Source organism: Citrus sinensis, chromosome 2 (genome assembly GCF_022201045.2).
Source record: "Citrus sinensis cultivar Valencia sweet orange chromosome 2, DVS_A1.0, whole genome shotgun sequence".
NCBI lineage: Eukaryota > Viridiplantae > Streptophyta > Magnoliopsida > Sapindales > Rutaceae > Citrus > Citrus sinensis.
In genome coordinates, this window is record NC_068557.1 from 12,674,323 (window position 1) to 12,684,257 (window position 9,935).

A 9,935-nucleotide genomic window follows, 5' to 3' on the forward strand; every position below is an offset into this window, starting at 1 on the left:
ATTTCCCGTCATAAAGTTAATTTTTTTTAAAATTATATTGTGATTATAATTTATTTGTGAATTCTTATTTACAAATTTAATTAATTAATAAAAATGAATATTGTCAAAAAATAATAAATAATAGTAATTAACATCCATTCAATCCAACAAATTAATTTAAAAATAAATACATCTAGTATTCAATGTCATTACCACTAATACATAATAAAACATCCCAAATAAAAAAAAAAAGAATGCCAAAATATAAAATAATAGTTAAATTCCCATTAAACTCCAATAAAAGTAATTCAAATTCCGGCCACCAAGCCAAACTCCCCAACAAAACTTCCAAAGATTAATGGAAATATTCCAACAACAAGACTTCCAGAAGCAATACCCTCTTCCAGCGGCAATACATTGAATAATCTGAGAACTTATTACATTGTTTAGAACTACAACACTAAAACATAAAAGCCAAATAACTATATTAAACTCATAAAAAGCTTACAATTTATAGGAGAAACTGAAAGTATCAATCAATTTTGAGGTAATATATAAAACAATTTAATTTTGGCTGTAAGAAAATAGTAGAAAATTTAAAGTACCTTTAGTCAAAAGGCTCAAGCATTTACAGAGTGAGTTAGGTTCTGAGAATGGCCAATATCACCTACACAGATAATAAATTTTTAGCCAGAGAATGATGATGCATTTGCTAGATCTCAATGCACTAGTGTTCTAAAAAAAACCTGAAATGTATTCAACAACCAATCATCGTACGCACTATATCGCGCATTTGTTTACAACTTCACCATCTGAAACAACGGAAAGAGTTGATTTAGTATTCATGGATTGATTAAAGCTCTACTGCAACCCAACAACCCGAATTTTTGTCTTTTGAAATTTTACAAATAAAAGCGTATTTGTAGGACACTGATAGGTGTGATGAAAATGATAGTGATGTTGATCGTTTAAATAGTTTCTATATAGCTGTAATCTCATTGTGGAGGCTTAATTGGACCTTGAGTAAAAAGGAAGAAAACTAGCAAAATGATTAAGAAATAAAGGACAAATCAATTTCTTAACGAACTGGGAAATTTCAGTTCCTTTCCCCCAAATATCTCTGAGGTAAGATAAAAAGAGCACATATCAGCTATCCAACTTATTTTGCAAGATCCAAAAAATGCACTTGGGACTACAACTTTTTGATCCCAGGGTCAGTTTTACCTGGCTGTGCATGATCAAAGAGTTGCATGCCACTTCTAAACCAGAATAAAAAGATTTTAAACACATAAAATGCTACTAATTAAATCTAAAAGGAGGGAATTCAAACCTTTGAAACGGTAAGCGCAGGACTCCACTGTTCTTTAAGGATATCAAGACAGATGCTTCCATTGCTGTTGATGTTCGGGTGGAAGACCTTGGTCCTAAAAGCAACCTAAACAACAAAATACCATGATACATTTTAAGTCAAAAGACTCGAAACAACCCCATACATGACCATTATCAAGAAAAAAAAGATCAGACGCTTGATTTGCATTCAAAAGATTAGTCACCTTTGGGGGCTTGAAAGGATAATCAGGAGGAAAATTAATGGCAACTAAAAATACACCTTCTGCATATCAGCATATGGGCTATCAGATGGGCCCATAATTGTGGCTTGCCAGTGGAACATGTCTTCAGCCGCAGGGCCTGTTAAATAATTAAACAAGCATTGAAAGACTATCAAAATCACAAATTTAGTTTAGATTACATGAATTGATTAAAAAAAAAAATTAAAGTTACACATTCAGTGGCGATACAGGCACAACATTTTTTACCCAATTGATGTCATAGTACACAACAATTATTGATAGGTGATACTTAGTTATGCATTAACAATGAAATAGTAAAATCGACAACAGCCTCCTATAAGCTACACATTAAAGATGGCATACGACGTTGTTCCCAATTGACATGGTCCTCATTGATAGAGGCCACTTAATTTCACATCAGTATTGAAAATAATAAAGTCAACAACAGCCTCCCATATGACAGCTATTGTTCAAGAACATGTAAATCTCTTGTTATCCAATTATAGGCTCGGGAATTAAATATAAATGCAGATTTAATTCATTCAGTTTTTTAATACGTACAAAGAAAAAGTGACCATGAACTAACAGAGGTTACTACGTTACAGATTCTGTAACATACAGCACCAATGTTTGCACCACAGGTGTCCTGCTTACGGAGGAAAAAGGGAGCAAATGCTTTTGTCTGGTAGCTGGTTAAGCACAATCTGTATGTTACAGAATCTATAAGTTAGCCTGCTCCTGAACTTCATGCTCTCTTTGGAAAGGTTGAAAACAACCAACATCCAATGAAACTACTCCAGCATGATATACATCGGCTGCCAATCAGAATTCAGAATCAATCGTAATAAATTTCAACAACGTGTTGACACAAACAACAAATATAGATCAAGTAAATCTTATCACCAAATGATACGAAATATAAGTAATCTAAAATGTGCTTCAAATTGAAAAGTAACAAAAAATTATACCAGCGCTGCAAGATGTGGGAGGATCCTTTTGCGGATCCTTGAGTTCCTTCAAAATACGCTTTGAAGCCATGACTCTTCAAGGGATTATTAAAATTAAAGCTACAACGAACCTTAAGACCTGCAAAATTGTAAACAGATCCATATACAGCTTCTTAATTAGACTATCCAAGCTTGTAAAACAACAAATTATTTGATCTATTGCATTTAAATCAAAAAGTTTAAATCAAAATTTCGAAAATACTAAAAACATAATGACGCAAATTGACCATGCGCGGCAGAGAACAGGATCGTAGTGTAATAGCGTCGAGAAAGCGAAACGGTGAAGCAGATCTACGTCGTCAAGCCGCCCCCGCCTTGCTCCTCTAACAACCCCTTGTTTTGTTCTTCAACACAAATATCGTCGAGAAAGAACGTTCGGAGTTGTAATGGTTTCACATAAGCCAAAACAAACAAGCTAACCCTAAATAGTGTGAACAAATCAAATCTTGAAATTATGAAAACACAATCAAAATCACGGCATAATGGATTCACATAAGCGATGAGAAACAACATGCAAATGAGAAATTGGACCTGGGGAGTGGCTAAGAGGCCGGGATGGTAGAGAGACTTTTGTTGAAGAAGCGCTTGTTGAACCAGTGTTTGCTGCTGCTGCTGATGCTGCTTTAAACTCTGGTACTGCATTTTCCTTCGTAATCGAAGGATTTGTAAACTGTTTGTCGAAGGATTTGTAAACTATTTGGTTCCTGAGAAAATTTCGTTAAGGTTTCTCGAGAAAATGAAGAAAAGAAAAAAACAAAGAAAATGAGAGAGTGACGAGAGAAGTAGCAGTGTATGACTGTATTCGTTCAACACTTAAGGAAAAAAAAGGAAGAAAGAAAGTTTAAAGTACCCAAAACGGTACAGTTTTGCTAGCATTTTCTTTTTTTAAATTATTAAAACCCATTTTTTGTTTTTTAAATAAATAATATATAAAATTTGGGTCAAATATTGTCAAAGTAATTTTTCTATCACGATTTCTTGATAAATTAAATTTCTATCATGATTCTATCATAAGTGTTGTGCAAATTTTATTGAGCTCACAAGTGCACGAATCTATTGTAGAATAGATCAATGGTGACGAGTGTCGATCCCACGAGGAGGTGGATTTTAATTGTGTAGAATTAACTTTTCTAAATGAATGGTTGGATTTGTGGTGAAAGTAATTTAGATTATCCTAAAATTTAAATTAAAATGGGGGAAATGAATTGAAGTGAAATCTATTGAAATGACGCACTTAGGTATCTAGATCCGTATCAACATGCACCATGGGCTAAATATTCCTTATTAGTGCCAACTAAATCATGAGGGGGGAATCCACACCTCATGAACCACACTCTAATCAATATGGTGTTAAGGGCTTATCGTGCCAAATAATAATAACCTTGTACTAGGAAGCTGGTGAAATCAGGGCGGTATCTAGACAAGATTATTATTATTTGTCGACGAAAAGTCAAAACATCCACAATAATTAGAGGGGAAGAGAAAGTAAATTTACCAAATAAAGCCCATGACACATGTTGAGACTTCACCTTCAACCCAAGCTTGAAAGAAAATTAGCTACTCATAATTGAACTAGGAGCAAAATGAGAATTTATTAAAATACGTAGAAAATATAAGATAGAGAATGAATTAAAGAAAATGAAGCTAAAAAATGGATTCAGAGATGCCAAATTACGGGGGGAGGCCCCCTTTTTATAGATACATTGAGTAAATCACGGCCATCGGATTAAAAACAGTTTGGATGCTCAGGATTGCGCCACGTCATCAGTCAACAGTACGTGGTTTGACCACGCGGTTTGAACAGTGACACAGTTTGGTTCAAAATAATTCTATGTATATGCATGTACCGTACGCGTAATTTTTAGTCCACTAACATGCTGCCACATCACCGATCAACAGTGCATAAGAATTTTCTCCAATGGAATCGTGACACCTCATCAGTCAATGCCACATCATCGATCAATGCCACGTCATCGGTCAATGCCACATCATCATTTCGTATATGTGAACAGTGTCGTGAATAGTAACATAGACAATACCGTACATGTGAGTAGTGCCGTACATGTGAACGGTGACATTTTTCGTTTTATACTCCTCCTAAGGTTTTCAACTGTCCTAAGTTCAAAAGTGATGTCCGTTTTACCGTCTGATTTCTCGGTCATTGTGAAATGACCCTGATGCCTCTAAAATACATAAAATACTTAATTAAAATAAAACACACGTAATTAAATCACAAGAATCTTAAATACATCAAAGTAAGGGTGTTAGTAAGACTTGAAATGTAAAATGATGATTTTCTCTTTTATAAATATACATTTTCTAACACTTAACAATAAGTTCGTGATAAATGATAATCATATCATAAAGTCATCATAAATTCATGATAGAAAATATTTCTATCACAAGACCATCATTAATTTATGACAGATTGAAAATTATGTCACAAGTCTATCATAATTTTATGATATACCTAGAATCTGTCATAAGTTGTATGTCATCTATTAGCAGTTTTCTTGTAGTGAACACACATTTTTTTCTTTTTTTTTTTATCTTACAATTTGTTTTTCTTTTTATAGGGTTGACTCAAACGAAATCTAGAGATCATATATAAAATAATAAACTGCTAAGATGTATGAAGAATGGACAAAAAGGGTTACTCTCCAAGAAAAATGACATACTCAAAAACTCACTTAGTATTTATTATGACATGACATAGCATAACATCACTTAAGACCAAAGATAATACAAATACTAAAATTTGAAAGTCATCATGTCATCCAATATTAAAAAAAATCACACAATTTTTTTTTTTAAAACGATAGTCTACCCCCTAACCTATTCTAAACATGAAAAGAAAATATGCATGCAGAAAGGTGAAAAATAATGTGGAAAAGCTAATTAGAAAATTTACACTTAAAAATGATAGAAAAAGAAAATATTTTTTTTTTAACTAAGAAGATGCGTTTCTAGAGACACTACACTCCATATTCAGCCATCTTCAACTCAAAATTTTAAAAGTGTATATTTATAAAAGAGAAATTAAAAAGAAGAAGTTAAAAAAAATAATAATTGTCAAAGCTTAATAAAGAAAAAGAAAATGTCTGAAATATTTTTTTTAATTTTTTCAAACGAAGAAGGTGCGTTTCTAGAGTCACTATACTCCATATTCAGCCATCTTCAACACAAAACGTTAGCCACGATTAGTCTCTACAACAAAAAATTAGTAAAAACTTAACCAAGATTCCACAATTGTCAACTATTCCCTCCTCCCAACCAGAACGAAACATTGTCCTCAATGTTTTAAAGGAAAGAAGTAGAGTTTAGAAGACATCACCTGAGTGGTACAACACAGAAGAAAATATTTACAAGCGGAGAGTTAAATCTAATTTGTACTTCTTACTGCGGCTACTGTTACCATCATTATTTGGACACTCCAACACAAAGGTCCAGGGGTCTGGCTCCGGTCTATAAGCTTGTAACAGATCAAGTAGCTCATTAGTAGTGTGAAAGCAAATAAAAAGTTTTTTCGCTGTGAAAGGAAGGAAATAATTTTTTATTACATGGTTAATAAATGCGATGAAGCCATCATAAAAGTTATTGACATTTAACAAACCGATGAATTTCTGATGAATGTGCATATGGGCCCAAGATGCTAATGTGATAAATAAAAGCATCAACATGATAAAGCATTTAAGTTATTCTTTCTTGCATACCTGAGAGTCTAACTCTTCTCCAGTCAGTGAGTCAGAGACACTGCCCAAAGGTTTTAGGGCTCTTGGGATGATGCCTAACACTTGGCTTCCTCTAACAAAAGCAGCTTCTGAGACCAATTTTGATAACCCTCGGTTACCTCCTCCATACACCAAGTGTAATTTTCTCTCTGTTATACTTCTACCAAGATCTATGGCTGCCTCAACGAACTATTTATGCTTGTCATAGTTAAATCCAAAAAGCACACAAATGTTCTTGAATTGTTTATTGGAAGTAGCTGCCATTGGAATACTTCTCAAAAATAATTTGTGAGTGATTAACAAAAAGTATATTTAAAAATCTTGGTGACAGTGGGTCATAACTGTGTATGAGGTAACATGTATGTGTCAATTAATGCGTAAAGTACATGGCTTGAGAGTAAAAAAGGAAACAGTAAAAAATAAAAGAAACAATGATAAAATAAAATTATTAAAGACAATAATACAAATGATAAAACAGCAGTAAAATAAAATAACAGTGAAGTAAAAGGATATTTACAGGTAGTTGCAATTGTGGCTCACATCTTCCTCTGGTTTTACGTCTAGAAACGAACTCCCTCAATGGGTCGAGGATGGGCTTCCTATGCAATTTTCTTATAAACTGGTAAACAAGGTCATTTATAGTCAGATTCTCAAGACTATATTGTGCATGCTCTTTCTAGAATAATGGCCATAACTGGAGAATCGCTCCTTGTACATATCCACTGGGATGCGTTTCAAGAGACAAAAGGATATCATCCAATGACTCCTTATTCAAGCCATCCCTAATGAATTGAATCTTATCTTCCCTGTTATCAGACACCATTCCTAAAGAACATGATTTTTTATCGCATCTCATTTTGGCACACTTATGACAAGCAACAGAAATTCTTCGAGCTCTTCGTTTTCTTGCATAATTTCCTTTACCACAAACAGGCATGTATGCAATAAATTTGGGAGGTAACTCACCTGCCAATCGTACTTTGGCCTCTATTAACCAGCAGATGTCAGCAGGTATGTTATTCCTCATGAGCAATTGCATGCGTTCAGACCGAGCTTAATGGATTATAAGGAGGGCATTATGAGGAAGTGAAGGGAATCGATTGTGAAGGTTTGCTAGAATCTCGTTTCTGTCCATACCTTCGCCTCAGAAGATCAGTTATTATGGGAAACTAAAGTAACCGACTTGATTGTCACGGAGTACCGTTATCCGCCACTTCATCGGGGTGACAAACTAAAGCACACAAACAAAGAAACAAACTAAAACAAGAAAATTACAATCGTCCTCTTATTGAATTTACCTCAAGCACCAACTGGATATTATAGACACCTCCTTCAATGTCTCTGAGTTGGCTTTCTAAATCCTCAACATGGGATACTAACTCTGGTGGTTGTAGAGCCCAAATATGATGTGTTTTACAAAATTGAATCTGCCTTTTGAGATGAGATTTTACATGTTGAAGTGGTCTAAGAATGTCCAGGAGGATCTGTTTAGCTAAGGCACTCATGATTAACAAGATAAGAGAAAACTTAATTGTTAAACAAACACACTTATGCAAAAACAATTTGAATTAGCAAAAGAATAGTAAAAAGAAAGAAAAAAAAATCAAATCACCGAAAAAGAAGAAAAATGTCAATTCAAATCTGGTGGGTCACTTAAATTTATTTGGGTATTCACTCCATGTGGTTGGTACTCTAGATATGGCTTTAATCTTTGACCATTAACTTTAAACGTAACATCGTTCTTTGGATCCTTAATTTCAATTGCCCTATGTGGAAAAATAGTGTGAACAATAAAAGGGTCAGACCATCGAGAGCGTAACTTACCTGGGAATAGGTGCAAGCGAGAATTGAATAAAAGCAGTTTCTGACCTGGGGTGAAAGATTTTCTCATAATTTGCTTGTCATGAAATACTTTCATTCGTTGCTTGTAAATCTTGGTATTTTCGTATGCATCATTGCGAATTTCTTCAAGTTCTGCCAGCTGTAATTTTCTTTCTGAGATAGCTTGCTGCATGTCAAAGTTGAATTTCTTGATTGCCCAATATGCACGATGCTCGAGTTCCATATGTAGGTGACAAGTTTTTCCATACACTAGCCTATAGGGTGACATCCCAATTGGGTTCTTCAAAGTTGTTCTATATGCCTATAATGCATCATCGAGTCTTAATGACCAATCTTTTTTGTCTGGCCTCACCGTCTTTTCTAATATGTGCTTTATTTCTCGATTGGAGATCTCAACTTGGCCACTGGTTTGTGGATGATATGGGGTCGCCACTTTGTGAGTGATGGAATACTTTGTCAAAAGAGCTTTGAATGATTTATCGCAAAAGTGGGTACCACCATTACTGATTATTGCTCGAGGGAATTCAAAGCGTGAAACAATATTACTTTTCAAAAATCCTATCACCACCTTGTGATCATTGGTTCTACATGGAATTGCTTCTGCCCATTTCGATACGTAGTCAACAGCAACCAATATGTATTGATGGCCAAAAGAAGGGGGAAAGGGTCCCATGAAGTCGATACCCCACACATCAAAAATTTCGACGACTAAAATTAGGTTTAGTGGCATCATATTCCTTCGTGTAATGCTCCCCATTCGTTGACACCTATCAAATGACGAACAGAAAGTGTAAGCATCTCGAAATATAGTTGGCCAATAAAAACCACATTGTAAAACTTTTGTAGCTATTTTCTTAGCATTGAAATGGCCTCCACAAGCTTGTTCATGGCAGAATGAAAGAATATTCTGAATTTCACTTTCTGGGACACATCGTCTAACAATTTGATCTACACAATACTTGAACAGATAAGGGTCATCTCAAAAGAAATTCTTTATTTCTGTAAAAAAATTTGACTTTGTCTTGCTTGGTCCAATGCTCTGAAAGTTGACCTGTAACAAGGTAATTAACGATATCAGCATACCATTGTAATACTTCCACACTCATTAATTGTTCATCGGGAAATGACTCATTCAATGTTAATGGTTCTGTAATTGTGTCAAAATGGAGACGAGAGAGATGGTCAGCCACAACATTATCTGTGCCTTTCTTATCTTTGAATTCCAAGTTAAATTCCTGCAAAAGTAACACTCAACAAATTAGCCTAGCTTTTGCATCTTTCATTGTGCGAAGATATTTAAGAGCAGCATGATCTGCATCAACATGCACCATGGGCTAAATATTCCTTATGAATGCCATTAAATCATAAGGGGGGAATCCACACCTCATGAACCACACTCTAATCAATATGGTGCTAAGCGCTTATCGTGCCAAATAATAATAACCTTGTACTAGCGAGCCGATGAAACAAGGGCGGTATCCAGACAAGATTATTATTATTTGTCGATGAAAAGTCAAAACATCCACAAATATTAGAGGGGAAGAGAAAATAAATTTACTAAATAAAGCCCATGGCACATGTTGAGACTTCACCTTCAATCCAAGTTTTAAAGAAAATTAGCTACTCATAATTAAACTAGGGGCAAAATGGGAATTTATTAAAATACGTAGAAAATAAAAGATGGAGAAGGAATTACAGAAAATTGACCTAAAAAATGAATTCAGGAATACTAAATTAGGGGGGGAGAGCCCCTTTTTTATAGATACATTGAGTGAATCATGGCCATCGTATTAAAAACATTTCGG

The 9,935-nt window shown here is 34.5% G+C and overlaps 1 pseudogene; it reads right to left on the bottom strand.

Annotated features, from left to right (window-relative positions):
• Nucleotides 1-440: 440 nt before the first annotated feature.
• LOC102627809 (ubiquitin-conjugating enzyme E2-17 kDa-like) lies at nt 441-3,376 on the bottom strand (annotated as a pseudogene).
• Between the last annotated feature and the right edge of the window lie 6,559 nt (nt 3,377-9,935).